Here is a 21,117-nt window from a genome sequence, read left to right on the forward strand (position 1 = left end):
GCCTCATACCACAACTAAGCAGGAGGCCCAGCCTGCCACAAATAGCCGGGAGCTTCCTGCCCTTTGCAACTAGAAAAAGTGCCCTTTCTCATTACAACCGTGAAGGAGTCACCCAACTCCCAATTTGAGAAGAGCACTCTATGGCATCTAGAGAGGATCCCAACTAGCACAGTTAAAGAGCAGTTCTCAGCCACAGCGTGAGAAGTGGCTGCAAACAACAACTAGAGATGAGCTGATCTACAAATAAAGTGTAAATAGAAAGCAAATAAAGAGTGTACACTCACTACAAAGAGAGTGGACCCCAAGCCACATATAGAGAGTCACCTCCTGCACATTGCATTTAGATAGGAAACAGTTTGCACATTGCTACTAGACAGGATCTGCCCCACTGTAGCTCAAGAGGAGTCTCCATCACACCTTTAAAGGAACCCCATGACATGTGCTGCAACTCAAGAGGCACCCTGAGTTCCCCACTTCAGTTTCACAGGATCCCTAGTCTGGCACAAGAAAATGGGCCACTGCACCAAATGGTGGAGGGGCTCTCTGGCCAAAACTGAAGTGAATTCCCCAGGCACAACTCAAGAGGTCTCCCCCAGGATATCACACCTAGAAAGAAGACCTTCTGCCTCCAATGAGGACAAGCTCCCTGAAGGAAGTGCGGTGGAGGCCCTCACAACTAGAGAGCAGTAATCCCATGAATAGAAGTGAGGAACCCATATCGCCAAAAGCAGAGAGGACCTCTCACGTGGAGACACACACACCCCACCGCAGAGGACACAGCCACACCCCTCAAGAGGAGCCCTCCACCACAACTTGAGAGAAGCCAGCTGGACATCACACACAAAGAGGAGCCCCTCTTCTGCTAATACAGATGAACCTCACACCACAAGGAGAGAGGAGCTTTCACACCACCACTAGAGATAATCAAAGCCCCCACAACTACAGAGTGGACCCCGACCACAAGGATAGAGTAGTCCCTTGCTAAAACTACTGAGCAGCCACCCGTCATTGCAACAAGACAGGAGCCACCATGCACATTACTGCTAGAGACAAGTTGCCTCAAGAAAACTTGACAGGTGGCCCCACCCCAAGTTGCCAAGAACCCTGAGTACCAACCAAGCTCGAGGAGAACACCAACTTCCCTGCCACGACTCCACTGCAATCCTACACCCCGTGCTGCAAATCCAGAGGAACACTGATTTCTCACTGCACTTCGAGAGCAGCTCTCAGTCCCCTGTGGCAACTCTCAAGGAACCCCAAGTTTCCAGGAATAACTAGAGAAGAACCCCGAGTTTCTCCTGCAATTCGACAGGAGGCCTGATTCCCAGTCTAGGCTGCAACTCTAGAGGAAACACGACTTCCCAACCTCAACTCGAGAGGAGTCCTGACTCTCCTCTTGCCCCTCGAGAGGAATCCCCAGATCCCCACCACAATTCGAGAGGAAACCCGAGTTTCCTGCCACAAGTCAAAAGAACACTGAATTCCACCTCAGCTCGAAATAAGGCCTGATTCCTCTGCAGTGACTCGAGAGCAATCCTGAATTCCCCCTCACAACTCAAAAGGAGGCTTGACTCCCTTTGCAACTTGAGATATTCCCCGAGATACCCATCGCATCATGAAAGAAACCTCGAGTTTCACACCACAACTGCAGAAGTACACCTTGTTCCCTACCTCATCTCAAGATGAGGGCCTAATCCCCTGCTTTGACTCAAAAGGAATTCTGACTTCTCCCTCGCACCTCGACAGTAGGCCTGTCTCACCTATTGCAACTCCAGAGGATCCCCAAGTTTCCCATCGCAACTCGAGAGAGACTCTGAATTTCCCACCACAACTCGAGAAGAACCACGTGTTCTCTACGTCAATTCGAGATGTGGCCTGATTCCCCTGCAGCAATTCGAATGGAACCCGAGTTTCTCCTCACAGCATGAAGTGAAGTCTGACTTCCCTGTTGCAACTCGAGAAAAATCCTGAGTTCCCCACCTCAACTTGATAGGAGGCCTGACACCCCTTTCACCACTCGAGAGGAAAGCGGAGTTCCATGCCTCAACAGGAGACAAGGACTGACTTCCTTGTTACAACTCAAGAGGAACCCACGATCCCTGTCACAACTGGAGAGGATCCCAGAGTTTCCTGCCTCAACTCGAGATGAGGCCGCATTCCACAGCATTGACTCAAGAAGAATCCCGCAGTTCCCCTCGCAACTCGAAAGGATGCCTGACTCCCCTGAGGCAACCCGAGTGGTTCCCTGAGATCCTCGTCACAACTCGAGAGGAATCCTGAGTTTCCCACAGCAAGTGGAAAGGACACCGAGTTCCCCCTCAACTCGAGATAAGGCCTGTTTACTCTGCCGCAGCTCGAATGGAACCCCGAGTTTCCCCTGACAACACGACAGGCAGTCTGACTCCCGGGTTGCAACTCGAGAAAATCCCGAATTCCTCGCCTCACCTCGACATTAGGACTGACACCCTTCTTACCACTCGAGAGGAAAGCGGAGTCTCATGCCTCAACATGAGATGAGGCCTAACTTCCCTCTTACCACTTGAGAGGAACCCCGAGTTTCCTGCTTCAACTTGAGATGAGGCCCTATTCCCATGCAGTGACTCGAGAGGAATCCCGAGGTGCCCCTCTCAACTAGAAAGGAGCCCTGACTCCCCTGAGGCAATCCAAATGGTTCCCTGAGATCCTCATCACAACTCAAGAGGAACCCTGAGATACCTGTTGCAACTGGAGAGGAACCATGAGTTTCCCACCTCAACTCAAGATGAGGTGAACTCAAGAGGATTGCCTCAAAATTGGAGTGGAGCAATCCTGAGAAAAACTAGTGAGGAGATCCCAGTGCCAAAAGTAAAGAGGATGCCCCACCTCACGGAAACAACCCACCAGTATTGAAAAGGAGGCATCACCACAATTCGAGAGGAGCTCTGAGTCCACTGCCTCAACTTAAAAAGAGGCTTCCACAGCAACTTGAGAGGAACTCAGAGTTGTGTGCTATACTCAAGAGGAACACCGAGTTCCTGCCGCAAATTGAAAGGAGCCCTGAGTCCTCTGTTGCAGCTTGAGAGGGACCCTGAGTTCCCCGCCACAACTTGAAAGGATCCCAAGACACCTGCTGCAACTTGAGAGGAGGCATCACCAGAACTCAAGAGGAGCTCTGAGTCCCCTGCCTTAACTCAAGAGGAGCTTGCTTGGCAAATCAAGATAAAACCTCAGGACAACTAGAGAGGAGCACCATGCCACCATAAGAGAGGAGCCCAGGAACACATCACTATGAGAAAGGAGACACCAATAGAATAATTAGTGCAGTGCAACTCGCCACAACTAGAGAGGAGCCCACACACCACATCTGGAGACAAGCTCCACAGCACATTTCAGCTATTGAGGAAAAGCCCTGCCCAATGCACCTAGAGAGGAGACCCGCACCACAGTTAGAAAGTTGACTACCTACCACAACTCGAGAGTTGAACCCCACTGCAACTAGAGAGGAGTCTTTTGGATAAAACTAGTTTGGAAACCCCACCACAACTAGAGATCTGCCCCTTGCACACAGCAACTAAAGTAATGACTGCAACAACTTGAAGGAGCCATCAGATCACAACTAAAAGGAAACCCCCAGTACAGTGCAACTAGAGAGAGCCCCTGGCCATAACTTGTGTGTTGACCATGCATCATTACTAGAGGGGAGAATGCAAACTGCATCTGGAGATGATTTACCCACATACTGTAATGATTGAGGAACACCACTGCCCAACGCAACTAAAGAAGACACGCTGAGTCCTTTGCTGCAACACAAGAGGAGCCACTGGCCCCAGTGACAGAGGAAGGAACCCCTACCAAAACTGGAGAGGTTTCCCTTGCCACACGTAGAGAGGTGACCAGCAAGATATCACACATAGAGTGGAGATCCCTCTGCTGCACATAGAGATGAGCCCCATGAAGTAACTCGAGAGGAGGCCCTCACAAGCAGAGAGGAGCATCCATGCAAAAATTTGTGAGGAACACCGAGTGCCAAAAGAGAGGAACCCCCTTCATAGCCACCCATCACCACCTAAGAGCAGGGACTACTGCAACTCTAGAGGAGCCCCAAGTCCACAACCACAACTGAAGAGAAGGACTCCACTGCTATTTGAGAGAAGCCACAGGCCACAAGGTGAGACCATGCCTCCAGACCCCATACCTAAAGATGAGTCATTCTGAGGAAAATATAGATGAGTCCCCCAACCACAATAAGGAGGCCCTGCACATTGCAATGAGAGTGGACTACCCTCAGATATTTCAGCTGAAGAGCCCTGCACCATAACTAGAAAGGAGCCTGCACACTACAACTAGAGAATAGGCCACTAGCACACCACAACTAGAAAAGAGTAGCCCGACCACAGCTAGAGATAATCCCTAACCACAACTAGAGAGGAGCTTGCACAACACAATTAAAGAGAATCAAACCCACCACAACTACAGAGTTGACCCCAACTACAACTAGAGTAAGGACCCATGCCAAAACAAGTGAGTAGCCACAGGAAAATTGCAACAAGAGAGGAGCTATACTGCACATCCCTGCTAGAGAAGAGTCGACCCAAGACAACTTGTGAGGAGGCTCCCCTGCAACTCGAGAGGAACCCTGAGTAACCTCCAACTAGAGAGGAACTCTGAGTTCCCCACCACGGCTAGAGTGGAACCCTGAGACCTGTACTGCAACTCGAGAGGAACCCTGAGTTTCCACCACAACTCAAGAGGAGTTGTGAGTACTCTGCTTCAACTGGAGAAGGACCCCAAGTTTCTCTCTGCAACTTGAGAAGAAACCCCTGTTCCTGCTGCAACTCACCTGGAGCCCCAGGTCCCCTGTTGCCACTTGGGAGGAACCCCAAGTTCCCCACTGCAACTTGAGAGGAACCCCGAGTTGCCTGCCTCAACTCAAGAGAATGCCTGATTCCCCAGGTGCAACTGGAGAGGAACCCAGAGTTAACCCACCCTAACTCAAAAGGACCCCAAGCGCCCTGCTGCATTTCAACAGGAGACACGATGAGAACACAAGAAGAGCTGAGTCCCCTGCCTCAACTCAAGAGGAGCTCCCATGGCAAACTGAGACAAGACATCAGCAAAACTAGAGGAGCACCATGCCACTGCAAGAGAGGGACTCAGGCACACATAACTACAAGAGAGGGGCACCCACGGCACAATTAGAGAAGTGCATCTCACCACAACTTGAGAGGAGCCCACATACCACACTTGGAGAACAGGCCCACCTCACATTGCAAATGTTAAGGAAAACCCCTGCCCAATGCAACTAGAGAGGAGACTCACCACCACAACCAGACAGTGGACCCCCACTTGAATTAGAGAGGAACCTTCTGGATAAAACTAGATTGGAACCCCACCACAACTAGAGAGTATCCCTTTGCCCACAGCAAACAGAGTAACAACTACAACAACTCAAAGGAGCCACCACACCACAGACAGAGAGAAACCCCTGGTACAATGCAACTAGAGAGAGCCCCAGGCCACAACTAGTGTGTTGAACATGCTCCACAATGAGAGAGGAGCTGGAACCCCAAATCTGGACAAGATTCCCCTGCATACCACAAAGACTGAAGAACACCACTCCCCAATGCTACTAGAGAGGAACAACTGAGTCCTTTGTTGCAATATGAGAGGAACTACTGGCCACAATGACAGAGGAGATGCCCACCAAAACTAGCAAGATTTCCCCCACCACAAGTAGAGAGGTGTCCACCGAGACATCATACAGAGAATCCCCTCTGTAGCAAATAGAGAGAAGCACCCTGAATTAACTCGAGAGGGGGCCCTCATAAGTTGAGAGGAGCAACCACGATAAAAATTGTGAGGAATACCTAGTGCCAAAAGAAGAGAGAAACCCTCCTCAGAGCCCCTCATCACAACCTAAGAGGAGGGACCACTGAAAACGGAGAGGAGCCCTGAGTCCACAACCACAACTCAGGAGGAGGACTCCGCCGCTTAAGAGAAGCCACCGGCAACAATGTGAAGGTATGCGCACAGACATCATACCTAGAGAGGAGTCACTATGTGGTAAATATAGATGAGCAACCTCCAACTCAAGAGGAAACACGAGTTCCTTGCCACAGTGCAAGGGGCACCCTGAGTCCCGTGCTGCATCTCGAGAGGAACCTCAAATTCTTCGGTGCAACTCGAGAGGAACCCCGAGTTCCCTGTTTCTACTCGAGAGGAGGCCTGACTCCCCTGCCGCTACTCAAGAGGAACCCCGTGTTCCCCATTGGAACTCAAGATGAGCACCAAGCCCCATTATGCACCTTGATAAGATTCCCAAGACCATCATTGCAACTCAAGAGCAACCATGAGAATCCAGCTCAGCTGAAGAGGAGCCCTATTCCCCCAGAAACAAAGACAGAGGAACTCCCCACCAGATGGAGAGGATCCCCTCACCACAACAAGAGCGGGGTCCCCAGGACCTTGCACCTAAAAAGGAATTTCTCAGCCACAAATAGAGATGATCTCACTGAAGTATCTCTAGAGGAGCTCCGCAAAATCAGAGTGGAGCAATCCCGTGAAAAACTAATGAGGAGACTCAATGCCAGAAGTAGAGAGGATGCCCCACCCCATGGAGACAACCCACCACAACTTGGGAGGAGCTCTGAGTCCTGTGACTCATCTAAAGAGGGGATTTCCATGGCAATTGGAGGGGAACTCCTAGTTCCTCTGTACTGGAGCAGAACACCAAGTACCCTCCACAACTCAAGTGGAGCCCGGAGTCCACTGCTGCAACTCTTGAAGAACCCCGAGTTCCCTGCCACAATTCGAAAGGACCCCAAGCTGGCTTCTGCAACTCAAGAGGAGGCAGCACCAGAACTCAAGAGGATCTCTGAGCCCCCTTCCTCAACTCAACAGGAGGTCTCAGGGAAAATCGAGATAAGACCTCAGCACAACTAGAGAGGAGCACCATGCCATCACAAGAGAGGGGCCCAGGTCATATCGCTACATATCACTACAAGAGAGGAGCACCCACAGCACAATTAGAGAAGTGAAGCTCGACACATCTAGTGTACAGCCCACACACCACAGCTGGAGAAGAACCCCACTGCACATTGCAAATATTGAGGAAAACCCCTGCCCATTGCCAATAGAGAGGAGACCCCCATCACAACTAGAGACTTGACCACCCACCACAACTAGAGTGTTGAACCCCACTGCAAATACAGAGGAGCTTTCTAGATAAAACTAGATTGGAAAACCAACCACAACTAGAGAGGAGCCCCTCACCGAAACTTGAGAGGAGTTCCCTGATTCATCTTGACAGGATCTACTGCCCCCTTTTAGAGGATTCCCAAGCTCCTACAGTATATTGATATGTGCTTCCTGAGACAAATAAAGAGGAGCCCACAACCTCAAGTACAGAGATGCCCTTACCACAACTCGAGAACCCCATGAACATCACAATTAGCTTGGAGTCTCGTGCCACAATTAGAGAAGAGTGTGCATATCACAACTAGAGAGAAGTTGCCCACAACTGGCCAGGAGCCCCTGGAAATCAACTTAGAGAGGAGCCCGCCGGCACAATAGACAAGCACCCTGCCACAACTCCAGATGAGCCTACATTCCTCATGTGGAGAAGAGCCACATAGACATTCCGCCTATGGAGGAAAAGCCCCTTCCAAGGCATCAAGAGGAGTGCCCTCAACACAACTACAGAGTTGACTATCTGTCGCAATGAAAAAGGGTCAACCCCAACAAAATTATGGTGCTAGAGGAACCCCTAGTGCCAAAGGTGGAGAGGACCTCCCCTGTGGAGACACCCACACTCCAACCAGAGAGGACACATCTACGCAACTCAACAGGAAGCCTTCACCACAACTCGAGAGGAGCCTGCTGGACATTACATATAGAGAGGAGCCACTCTGCTGCTAATAAAGACAAACCTCACACCACAAGTAAAGAGAAGCTTGCACACTAAAGAGATCGAACCCACCACAACTACAGAGTTGACCCCGATCACAATGATGGAGAAGTTCTATGCCAAAACTAGTGAGTAGCCACCCGACCTTGCAACAAGACAGGAGCCACCCTGCACATCCCTGCTTGAGATGAGTTGCCCCAAGACAACTCGAGAGGAGGCCCCACTGCTAGTCAAGAGGGACTCTGAGTACCCCCCCAAACTCGAGAGAAACCCCAGTTTCCCCACCACAGCTCAAGTGGAACCCTGAGACCAATGCTGCAACTCTAGAGGAACCCCAAGTCACTGCGACTCAAGATAAACCCTGAGATCCCCACTACAACTCCAGAGGAGGCCCTTCTCCTCTTCTGCAAATTGAGAGAAATCCTGAGTTACCCAGAGCAACTCAAGAAGAGCCCCAAGCCCCCTGATGCAAATTGAAAGGCTTTTCAGGAGGAGCCAAACCCACCACAATATGAGAGGAGCACTCTACCACAACAGGAGAGGAAGCCCCATACCACTTCTAAAGAGTAGACCCCTGCCCCTGCCACAACTAGAGAGGAGTCTGCAAACCACAACTAGAGAGGAGCTGAAACAAAAATGTAAGTTGACCCCACTGCAACTAGAGTGGAGCCCAATGTGTAACTATACAGTTACATACCACACATAACAATGAGACAGGAGCCAGCTGCTAATCGCTACTAGAGAGGAGTTGCCCCATGCAGCTCAGCCCAATCACAACTATAAAGGAACCCCAAGTCACCTGTCCCAACTCGAGAGGAACCCTGAGTCCTCCACCATAACTATAGGAGCCCTATATCATCACAAAGGAGCCCCTGGCGACAAATAGAGGAGCCCCCCCTCAAAACTGGAAATGATTCCCCTGCCAAAATTAGAGAGGAGCCCTTTGGCACATTGCACCTAGAGAGGTGGCCTCCGCCACAAATAAAGACACGGACCCTGACATAACTCGAGATGAACCTCTAACCATTAGAGTGGAGCAACCATGTGAAAACTAGAAAGAAGTCCCCAATGCCACAAGTAGAGAGAACACTCTCCCCACAGAGAACCCCCAGAGGTTGCACCACTGCAATTAGAGAGAAGCCCTGAGTCCCCACCTGAACTTGAGGGAAGACCTATGCCAAAGCTCAAGAGAAATCTATGGCCACAATGACAGAGGAACCCACCCGCCCAAATTGGAGATTGTCCCACCACCACAACTGGAGAGAAGACCCAGGATATCACACCTAGAGAGGTCCCCCTCCACCACAAATAGAGATGAGCCTCTGCTGCAAGTCGAGTAGAATCCCCTACCACCGACAGAGAGGAATAACCTCGACACAACTAGAGAGTAGATGTCATGTGCAACTAGAGAGCAGCCCCTTGAACATCTGCAATTGAGAGGAGCATCCCTGCACATCGCAATTAGACAGAAGCCTCCTTTCAAAACTAGAGAGGAGGCGCCCATGCCAAAACTAAAGAGGAGGGGCCATGTGATAATTAGAGAGTAGGTTTACGGATATTGCACCTGGAAAGAGTGCCTGTGCACATTGCTACCAGAAAGAAAATCCCCTCCATATTTCGAAAGGAAAATTCGACCCCAACTCTAGAGGTGACCTCTGCACACCATAACTAGAGAAGAGCCCCACTAATACAACTTGAGAGAAGACTGCACAACACAACTAGAGAGGAGCCCACCAACACAACTAAGAGTTGACCCCCCAACACCAGTACCTCATACTGCAGGTAGTTTATCCACCAACACATTGCAACTAAACAGAAGCCACCCTGCACATTGCTACCAGAGAGGAGCCACCCCACAACAACTCGAGTGGAGGTTCCACCTCAACTCGAGGGGAACAACAAGTCCCATGACAAAACTCGAAGGGAGTCCCTCACCACAATTAGAGAGGAGCCCATGCACTGCAACTAGAGAGGAGCCCACCTGGACACCACATGTAGAAAGGAGGCCCCACACCCCACCTCTAAAGAGGAGCAATCTCATACACCACATCTAGAGAAGAGACTTCCCGACACTACTAAAGAGTTGCCCCTCAAGCCACAAATAGAAATGAGCAAGCAAACTGCACAGGGAGAAGAGCCTCACAGCATTATGCAACAAGACAGGAGTTCCCACTCCACAACTATAGAGGACTTCCCTAGGCACAGCACAACTAGGGATGTGCATCCAGACACATCACAATTTTGAGCCCAACCACCAAAACTAGAAAGCCGAATACACACTGCAGCTAGATAATTGATCCTAAAGGTGCAATTAGTGAAGAGCACACCACTGAAACTAGAGAAGAGCCCCCATCCCATATATTGCAACAAGAGTGTAGAATCCCTGTCACAATTATAGTGGACACCCCTGCCACTGGTAGATAGGAGCCCATCCCCACACATCACAATTAGAGAAAAGTGCCCATGCACACCAAAACTAGAGTGGAACACCCAGGTTGATCATAATGAAAGAGGAGGCCCGCACTGCAACTAGAGAGGAGACCCAAGCCATAATTAGAGATAAGATCCCGTGAACATTGCCATTAGAGAGGAGCATACCCAGTCAGTTCAGCTCAGTCTCTCAGTCATGTCCAACTCTTTGCCACCCCTTGAATTGCAGCACACCAGGCCTCCCAGTCCATCACCAATTCCCAGAGTTCACCCAAACTCATGTCCATTGAGTTGATGATGCCATCCAACCATCTCATCCACTGTTGCCCCCTTCTCCTCCTGCCCCCAATCCCTCCCAGCATCAGAGTCTTTTCCAATGAGTCAACTCTTCGCATGAGGTGGCCAAAGTACTGGAGTTTCAGCTTCAGCATCAATCCTTCCAATGAACACCCAGGGCTGATTTCCTTTAGGATGAACTGGTTGGATTTCCTTGCAGTCCAAGGGACTGTCAAGAGTCTTCTCCAACACCACAGTCCAAAAGCATCAATTTTTTGGTGCTCAGCTTTCTTCACAGTCCAACTCTCACATTCATACCTGACTACTGGAAAAACCATAGCCTTGACTAGACGGACCTTTGTTGGCAAAGTAATATCTCTACTTTTCAATATACTATATAGGTTGGTTCATAAGTTTCCTTCCAAGGAGTAAGCGTCTTTTAATATCATGGCTGCAATCACCATCTTCAGTGATTTTGGAGCCCCCCAAAATAAAGTCTGACACTGTTTCCACTGTTTCCCCATCTATTTCCCATGAAGTGATGGGACCAGATGCCACGATCTTCATTTTCTGGATGTTGAGCTTTAAGCCAACTTTTTCACTCTCCTCTTTCACTGTCATCAAGAGCCTTTTTAGTTCCTCTTCACTTTCTTCCATAAGGGTGGTGTCATCTGCATATCTGAGGTTATTGATATTTCTCCCGGGAATCTTGACTCCAACTTGTGCTTCTTCCACCCAGCGTTTCTCATGATGTATTCTGCATATAAGTTACATAAGCAGGGTGACAGTATGCAGCCTTGATGTACTCCTTTTCCTATTTGGAACCAGTCTGTTGTTCCATGTCCAGTTCTAACTGTTGCTTCCTGACCTGCATATAGGTTTCTCAAGAGGCAGGTCAGGTGGTCTGGTATGCCCATCTCTTTCAGAATTTTCCACAGTTTATTGTGATCCAAACAGTCAAAGGCTTTGGCATAGTCAATAAAGCAGAAATAGATGTTTTTCTGGAACTCTCTTGCTTTTTCCATGATCCAGCAGATGTTGGTAATTTTACCTCTGGTTCTTCTGCCTTTTCTAAAACCAGCTTAAACATCAGGAAGTTCATGGTTCACATACTCTTGAAGCCTGGCTTGGAGAATTTTGAGCATTACTTTACTAGCATGTGACATGAGTGCAATTGTGTGGTAGTTTGAGCATTCTTTGGCATTGCCTTTCTTTGGGATTGGAATGAAAACTGACTTTTTCCAGTCCTGTGGCCACTGCTGACTTTTCCAAATTTGCTGGCATATTGAGTGCAGCACTTTCACAGCATCATCTTTCAGGATTTGAAATAACTGAACTGGAATTCCATCACCTCCACTAGCTTTGTTTGTAATGATGCTTTCTAAGGCCCATTTGACTCCACATTCCAAGATCTCTGGCTCTAGGTGAGTGATCACACCATTGTGATTATCTAGGTCATGAAGCTATTTTTTTATACAGTTTTCTGTGTATTCTTGCCACCTCTTCTTAATATCTTCTGTTTCTGTTAGGTCCATACTATTTCTGTCCTTTATCGAACCCATCTTTGCATGAAATGTTCCCCTGGTATCTCTAATTTTCTTGAAGAGATCTCTAGTCTTTCCCATTCTGTTGTTTTCCTCTATTTCTTTGCATTGATCACTGAGGAAAGCTTTCTTATCTCTCCTTGCTAATCTTTGGAACTCTGCATTCAGATGTTGATCTTTCCTTTTCTCCTCTGCTTTTTGCTTCTCTTCTTTTCATAGCTATTTGTAAGGCCTCCTCAGACAGCCATTTTGCTTTTTCTGCATTTCTTTTCGATGGGGATGGTGTTGATCACTGTCTCCTGTACAATGTCACAAACCTCCATCCATAGTTCATCAGGCACTCTGTCTATCAGATCCAGTCCCTTAAATCTATTTCTCACTTCCACTGTATAATCATAAGGCATTTGATTTAGGTCATACCTGAAAGGTCTATTGGTTTTCTCCACTTTCTTCAATTTAAGTCTGAATTTGGCAATAAGGAATTCATGATCTGAGCCACGGTCAGCTCCTGGTCTTGTTTTTGCTGACTGTATAGAGCTTCTCCATCTTTCACTGCAAAGAATATAATTAACCTGATTTTGGTGTTGACCGTCTGGTGATGTCCATGTGTAGAGTCTTCTTTTTTATTGTTGGAAGAGAGCGTTTGTTATGACCAGTGCATTCTCTTGGCAAAACTCTATTAGCCTTTGCCCTGCTTCATTCCATATTCCAAGGCCAAATTTGCCTGTTACCCCAGGTGTTTCTTGACTTCCTACTTTTGCATTCCAGTCCCCTATAATGAAAAGGACATCTATTTTGCGTGTTAGTTCTAAAAGGTCTTTAGGCCTTCATAGAACCGTTCAACTTCAGCTTCTTCAGCATTACTGGTTGGTTGGGGCATAGGCTTGGATTACTGTGATATTGAATGGTTTGCCTTGGAAACAAACAGAAACCATTGTGTCATTTTTGAGATTACATTCAAGTACTGCATTTTGGACTCTTTTTTGACCATGATGGCTACTCCATTTCTTCTAAGGGATTCCTGCCCGCAGTAGTAGATATACTGGTCATCTGAGTTAAATTCACCCATTCCAGTCCATTTTCGTTCACTTATTCCTAGAATGTCAATGTTCACTCTTGCCGTCTCCTGTTTGACCACTTCCAATTTGCCTTGATTTATGGACCTAAAATTCCAGGTTCCTATGCAATATTGCTCTTTACAGCATCAGACCTTGCTTCTATCACCAGTCACATCCACAACTGGGTATTGTTTTTGCTTTGGCACCATCCTTTCATTCTTACTGGAGTTATTTCTCCACTTATCTCCAGTAGCATATTGGGCACCTACTGACCCGGCAAGTTCGCTTTCAGTATCCTATCATTTTGCCTTTTCATACTGTTCATGGGGTTCTTAAGACAAGAATACTGAAGTGGTTTGCCATTCCCTTTTACAATGGACCACATTCTGTCAGACCTCTCCACTATGACCCTTCCCTCTACAAGGCTGTGGTCCATCCATGTGATCAGATTGGCTAGTTTTCTGTGATCACTACTAGAGAGGATCTGGCCCACTGAAGCTCGACTGGAGGATCCACCACCAATCTCAAGGAAGCCCAAGTCACCTGTGGTAATTCAAGAGGCACCAGGATTTCCCTGCTGCAATTTGACAGGAGTGCTTAACTGTAACAAGAAATGGAGCCACTAGCCAAAATGACAAAGGGGCTCCCCAGCCAAAACTGAAGTGGATTTCCCCAGCAAAACTAGAGTGGAGTCCTGCAGGACTTAGAAAGAAGACCCTTCTGCCACAAATAGAGATAAAGTAAGCCGAGTAGAGTCCCTCACATCTAGAGAGCAGCAATCCCACTAATATTAGTGAGGAACCCCTAGCACCAAAAGCAGAGAGGACTCCCCCGTGGAGCCACCCACACCCAAACCAGAGAGGACACAGCCCCACAATTCAATAGGAGCCCACTGGACATCACAGAGAGAGATGAGCCCCTCTGCTGCTCATAGAGATGAACCCCACACCACAAAGAGTGAGGAGCTTGCACACCACTACTAGAGGATATTTAAACCACCACAACTACAGAGTTGACCCCGACCACAACTACAGAGAAGTCCCAGGCCAAAACTAGAGAGTAGCCAACTGACATTGCAACAAGTCATGAGCCATGCTGCACATCCCTACTAGAGATGAGTCAGCCCAAGACAACTCGAGAGGAGGCCCCACCACAAGCCCACTGGAGTCCTTTGCCATCACAAGGAAGAAGCCTCCAGAGATGAAACTAGGAGACCCACCACCACCACCAAAACTGGAGAGAATTTCCCTGCCAAAACTAGAGAGGAGCTCTCTGGCACATTGCACCTAGAGACGAATCCTCTGTGCCACAAAACAGTGATGAAGCCAGTGAAGTAATTCAGGAGAAGCTCGTCACAACTAGAGTGGAGCAACCCCATGAAAAACAGTTAGGAGCCCCCAAAAACAAGTAGAATGAACACCCACCCCACAGAGAACACCCAGATGAGGCACCCTGCAACGATAGAGGGGCCCCCAGAGCCCTCCTGAATTTGAGAGGAGGTGTATGCCACAATGAGAAGCCACTCAAGAGAAGCCAATGGCCACAATGAAAGAAGAGCCCACCCACCAAAACTGGAGAGTATCACCCCTATAACAGCTAGAGAGGAGACCTCTGACATTGCACCTAGAGAGGGTCACCTCCACAGCAAAAAGAGATGAACCCACTCCTGCAAGTCTAGTAGATGTCCCTACAAATGTCAGAGAGGAACAAACTAGCCAAAACTAGCAAGTAGACCACACGCCACAAATAGAGAGCAGCTCTCTAAATATCGACACTTGAGAGGAGGATTCCAGCACAATGCAATTAGACAGATGTCTCCTGCCAAAACAAGAGAGGAGGCACAGATGCCACAACTAAAGAGGAGGGGCCATGCCAAAATTAGAGAGTAGGCTCGCAGATATCACATTTAGAAAGAGTGCCTCTTCACATCACTCCCAGAGAGCAAACCCCCACCACAATTCGAGAGGACCACTCCACCACAACTCTAGAGGTGCCCCCCAAACACTACAACTAGGGAAGAACTCCCTTAACACAACTCGAGAGGAGCCTGCACACCACAACCAGAGAGGAACCCACCCAATACAACTAAGAGTTGACTCCCCACACCAACTAGAGGAGCCCCATGTCACAGGTATTTTAGCCACCTACACATCAAAACTAAACAGAAACAACCATGCACACTGCTACTAGAGAGCAGCCACCCAAAAAAAAAAACTCCAGTGGAGCCCTACCTCAACTCGAGAGGAACAACAAGTCCCCCCAATGCAACTCGATTGGAGTCCCCCACCACAACTTGGGAGGAGCCTAACACTGCAACAAGAGAGGAGCCAAACTGGACACTGCATGTAGAAAGGAGGCCCCACATCCCGCCCCTAGAGAGAAGCAGTCTTGCAGACCACATCTAGAGAGGAGGATCCACTCCAATACTAGAGAGTAGCCACTCAAACCACAAATAGAGATGAGCCAGAAAATTGCACCTAGAGAGGAGTAGCATAGCACAATGCAACAAGACAGGAGTTCCCACTCCACAACTAGAGAGGACAACTCCAGGAAGAATACAACCAGGGAAGAGCACCGCAGCACTTCACTACTAGAGTGAAGCCCAACTGCCAAAACTAGAGAGTGGAATACATGCCACAACTAGATATCCGACATTCAGGAGTAAGGAGCATATCACTGCAACAACATGGTAAGGAGCATATTGCTGCAACTACAGAGGTGCCACCTCCACCTTAAATCGCAACTAGAGTGGAGCACCACTGCCATCACTAGAGTCAATAACCCTTGTGCAGATAGATAGGAGTGCATCCAACACATCACAATTAGAGGAAAGTGCCCATGCACATCAAAACTAGAGTGGAACTCTGACACGGATCAAAATGAAAGAGGAGACCAACACTGCAACTCAAGAAGAGACCCCTGCCACAACTAGAGATAAGCCCCCCTGAACATTGCCATTAGAGAGGAGCATACCCACACATCACAATTAGACAGAAACCCCTTACCATGAGTAGAAAGGAGCACACAGTGCCACAACTGAAGAAAACACCCACTACCACAACTAGAGAGTAGTCTCCTGCACATTGAAACTAGAAAAAGACCCCTTCACATCACAACCAGAGAGGAGCTACACCCATCACAATTTGAGAAGAGCTCTTCACCACAACTAGAGAGGAGCCCAACTACACAACTAAGGAGGACCCTCCTGCCACAACTAGGGAGGAGGATCCCCCCTGGCAAAGCTAGAGAGGAGTCTGCAAGTGATAACTAGAGAGGAGCTGACCCACCACAAATAAACAGTGGATCCCCACTGCAACTGGAGTGGAGCCCCATGCTGCAACTAGAAAGTAGAGTCCCACAAATTGCAACAAGACAGGAGCCAGCCTGAACATCACTTCTAGAGTATCTGCCCCAGTGCAATTCAAGAGGAGGCTCTACCACAAGTTAAAGGAACCCTCAGTCCCATGCTGAAACTCAAGAGAAATGCCAAGTTCCCCACTACAGTCTGACAGAACCACTATGCTGTAACAAGAAAGGATAACCTGGCCAAATGACAGAGGAGCTCCCCTGGCAAAACTGTAGTGGATTCCCCAGGCAGAAATAGAGTGGAGTCCCCCAGGACATCACACCTAGACAGAAGTCCCTCTGCAGCAAATAGAAATAAGCTCCCTGAATTAAATCGAGTGGAGTCACTCACAACCAGAGAGAAGCAAGCCCACCAATATTAGGAACCTCTAGCACCAAAAGTAGAGAGGACCCTTCCCATGGAGCCACCAACACCCCAACCAGAGAGGACACAGCCCTCCAACTCAAGAGGAGCCCTCCACTACAACTTGAGAGGAGCCTGCTGGACATCACACGTAGAGAGGAGCTCTTCTGCTGCTAATAGAAACAACCCTCACAACACAACTAGACAGGAGGTTGAAGACCACAACTAGAGAGAAGGAAACCAACACAACCACAGAGTTGACCCCGACCATATCTAGAGAGAAGTCCCATGCCAAAACTAGTGAGTAGTCACCCACACACTGTAACAAGAGAGAAGCCAACCTGCACATCCCAAGAGAGGCCAGTCGCCCCAAGACATCATGAGAGGAGGCCCCATCACAACACAAGAGGAACCATGTGTAGCCCCCCAACTTGAGAAGAAAATTGAGTTCCCCACCATGGCTCAAGTGGAGCCCTGAGTCCTGCACTTCAACTCTAAGAGGAACCCTAAGTTCTTTCCACAACTCAAGAGGAGCTCTGAGTACCCTACTGTAACTCAAAAGGACCCCCAAGATTCATGCTGCAACTTGAGAGCTACCCAGTGTTACCAGCTGCAACTTGAGTGGAAACCCAAGTACTCTGTTGCAACTAGAGAGGAACCCTGAGTTTCCCCTCACAACTTGAGAGGAGGCCCAACTCCCTTGCTGCAACTCGAGAGGAAACCCAAGTTCCTTACCTCAACTCGAGAGGAGACCTGACTCCCTTGTTGCAACTTGAGATGAACCCCAAGTTTCCCCAACACAACTCAAGAGGAATCCTGAGTTTCCCACTGAAACTCAAGAGGAACCCAGAGTTACCCACCTCAACTGGAGAAGAGGCCCAATTCCCCTGATGTGACTCAAGAGGAACACCGAGTTCCCCATCACAAATCGAGACGAGCCCCAAGCACTGAGGCAACTCAAGAGGATTCCCAAGAGGAGCCACCCCCACCACAATTCAAGAGGAGAACTCTACCACAACAAGAGAGAGAGCATCATACCACAAATAAAGTGGAGTCCTACCCTGCCACAACTAGAGAGGAGTCTGCAAACCACAACTAGAGAGGAGTCTGCAAACCACAACTAGAGAGGAGTCCAAACCACAACTAGAGTCCCCCACTGCATCTCGAGAGGAGCCCTATGCTATCACAAGGAAGGAGCCCCCAGCGACAAAGCTAGGAGCCCCCTGCCAAAACTGGAGAGGATTCCCTTGCCAAAATTAGATAGGAGCCCTCCAGCATATTGTACCCTGGGAGGAGCCCCTCTGCTGCAAATAGAGATGAGGCCCCTTAAGTAACTTGAGACGAGCCTGTCACAACTAGAGCAGAGGAACCCCATGAAAACTAATGAGGAATCCCCAATGCCACAAGTAGAACAAACTCCCTACATAGAACTCTCAGAGGAATCACCACCCCAACTAGAGAGGAGCCCCAAGTCCCCTCCTGAACTTGAGAGGAGGCCTATGCCACAACTCAAGAGAAACCCATGGCCACAATGACAGAGGAGCTCACCTGCCAAAACTGGAGTGTCCCACCACCACAACAGGAGAGGAAACCCTGGACATTGCACCGAGAGAAGGTCCCCTCCACTGCAAATAGAGATGATCCCCGGCTGCAAGTCGAGTACATCCCCCTACCACGGTCAAGAGGAGTATCCTCACCACATCTAGAGAGTAGACCTCATGTCACAACTAGAGAGCAGCCTCTTGAACACCGCCACTTGAGAGGAGCACTCCCACACATCACAATTACACAGAAGCCTCCTTCCACAACTAGAGAGGAGGCTCCCATGCCACAGCTAAAGAGGGGCCATGCCAAAATTAGAAAGTAGGCTTGCAAATTTTGCACCTGGAAAGAGTGCCTGTGCACATCGCTACCAGAGAAGAAACCCCCTTCCCAATTCGAGAGGAACATTCCACTGCAGCTCTAGAGGTGCCCCCCGAACACCATAAATAGAGAAGAAATCCCTTAAGCAACTTGAGAGGAGACTTCACACCACAACTAGAGAGAAGCCAAACCAACACAACTAAGAGTTGACCCCCTACACCAGCTAGAGAGGAGACCCATTCCTCAGGGAGTTTAGCCACCTACACATCACAACTAAACAGAAGACATCCTGAACAATGCTACTAGAGAGGAGCTACGCCACCAAAATTCGAGTGGAGGCCCCACCTCACCTCGAGAGGAACACCAAGTCTCCCAATGAAACTCAAGAGGAGTCCCCCACCACAACTAGAGAGGAGCCCACACACTGCAACAAGAAAGGAGCCCACCCAGACTCTGCATGAGGAAAGGAGGTCCCACACCCCACCCCTAGAGAGGAGCAATCTCGTACACCTCATCTAGAGAGGAGGCTTTACACCACTACTAGAGAGTAGCCCATAAAACCACAAATAGTGATGAGCCAGAAAACTGCACCTAGAGAAGAGCTGCACAGCTTAATGCAACAAGGCAGGAGTTCCCACTCCACAGCTAAAGAGGACTTCCCCAGGCACAAACAGCTAGGGAGGAGTGCCCTGGCACATCACAACTAGAGAGAAGTCCAACAGCCAAAACTGCAGAGTTGAATACACACCACAACCAGATAGATGACCCTCAGGCGCAACTAGAGGATCACACTGCCGGACCTAGAGAGGTGCCCTGCCCTCCCTTACATTGCATTTAGAGTGGAGAACCACTGTCACAACTAGAGTGGACACCCCTCCCACAGGTAGATATGAGCGTGCTCCACACATCACAATTAGAAAAAAGTGCCCACGCACATCACAACTAGAGTGCAACACTCACACGGATCAAAACGAAAGAGGCCAACACTGCAGCTAGAGAGGAGACCCCTGCCACAATTAGAGATAATCCCCCCTTAACATCACCATTAGAGAGAAGCATACCCACACATCACAATTAGACAGAAGCCTCCTTCCACAAGTAGCGTGGAGCCCACCATGTTACAACTAAAGAGGCCTCCCATTGCTGCAACTACAGAGTAGCCTCCTGCACATTAAAGCTAGAAAACGTGCCCCTTCATATCACGACCAGACAGTAGCCACCCCCATCACAGTTTGAGGACAGCACTCTACCACAACTAGAGAGGAGCCCAACTACCACAACTAAAGAGAAGCCCCCCAACACAACTAGAGAGGAGTCTGCAAATGACAAGTAGAGAGGAGCTGACCCACCACAAATAAAGAGTGGACCCACACTGCAACTAGAGTGGAGCCCCATGGCTCAGCTAGAGAGTAGCCTCCCACACAATGAAGGTAGACAGGGACTAGCCTGCACAGCACTACTAGAGAGGATCTGCCCCACTGCAGCTCGAGAGAAGGCTCCACCACAACCCTAAAGGAACCCTGAGTCACCTGCTGTAACTCAAGAGGCATGCTGAGTTCCCTGCTGCAATTTGACAGGAGCCCTAGGCAATAATAAGAAAAGGGGCCACTGGCCATAATGATACTGGGGCTCCCCAGATAAAACTGAAGCGGATTCCCCCAGAAAAACTAGAGTGGATTCCCCCAGGACACCACACCTAGAGAGAACCCACTCTCTCACAAGTAGAGACGAGCTCCCTGAAGTAAGTTGAGTGGCATCCTTCACAACAACAGAGAAGCAATCCCACTAATGTTAGTGAGGAACCTGTATCGCCAAAAGTAGAGGACTTTCCCCATGGAGCCACCCACACCCCAACCAGAGAGGACATTGCCCTGCAACTCGAGAGGAGCCCTCCACCGCTACTCCAGAGGAACTCAATGGACATCACACATTGAGAGGAGCCCCTCTGCTGCTAATAGAGAAGAACCCCACATCACAACTAGAGAGGAGCTTGCACACCACAGCTAGAGAGAATCGAATCCACCACAACTAGAGTTGACCCTGACCACAACTAGAGAAATCCCATGTCAAAACTTATGAGTAGCCACCAGCACATTGCAACAAGAAAGGAGCCACCCTCCACATCCCTGCTAGAGATGAATTGCCCCAAGGAAACTCTAGAGGAGGCCCCACCACAAGTCGAGAAGAACCCTGAGTAACCCCCCAACTCAAGAGGAACCCAAGTTCCCCGCCATGCCTTGAGTGGAACCCTGAGTTCCACGCTGTAATTGGAGAGGAACACTGAATTCCCACCCCAACTAGAGGGGAGATTTGAGTCCCCTGATACAACTCAAGAGGAATCCCAAGTTTCCT

This window comes from Bos indicus x Bos taurus, chromosome 9 (assembly GCF_003369695.1).
Source record: "Bos indicus x Bos taurus breed Angus x Brahman F1 hybrid chromosome 9, Bos_hybrid_MaternalHap_v2.0, whole genome shotgun sequence".
Classification (NCBI taxonomy): Eukaryota; Metazoa; Chordata; class Mammalia; order Artiodactyla; family Bovidae; genus Bos; species Bos indicus x Bos taurus.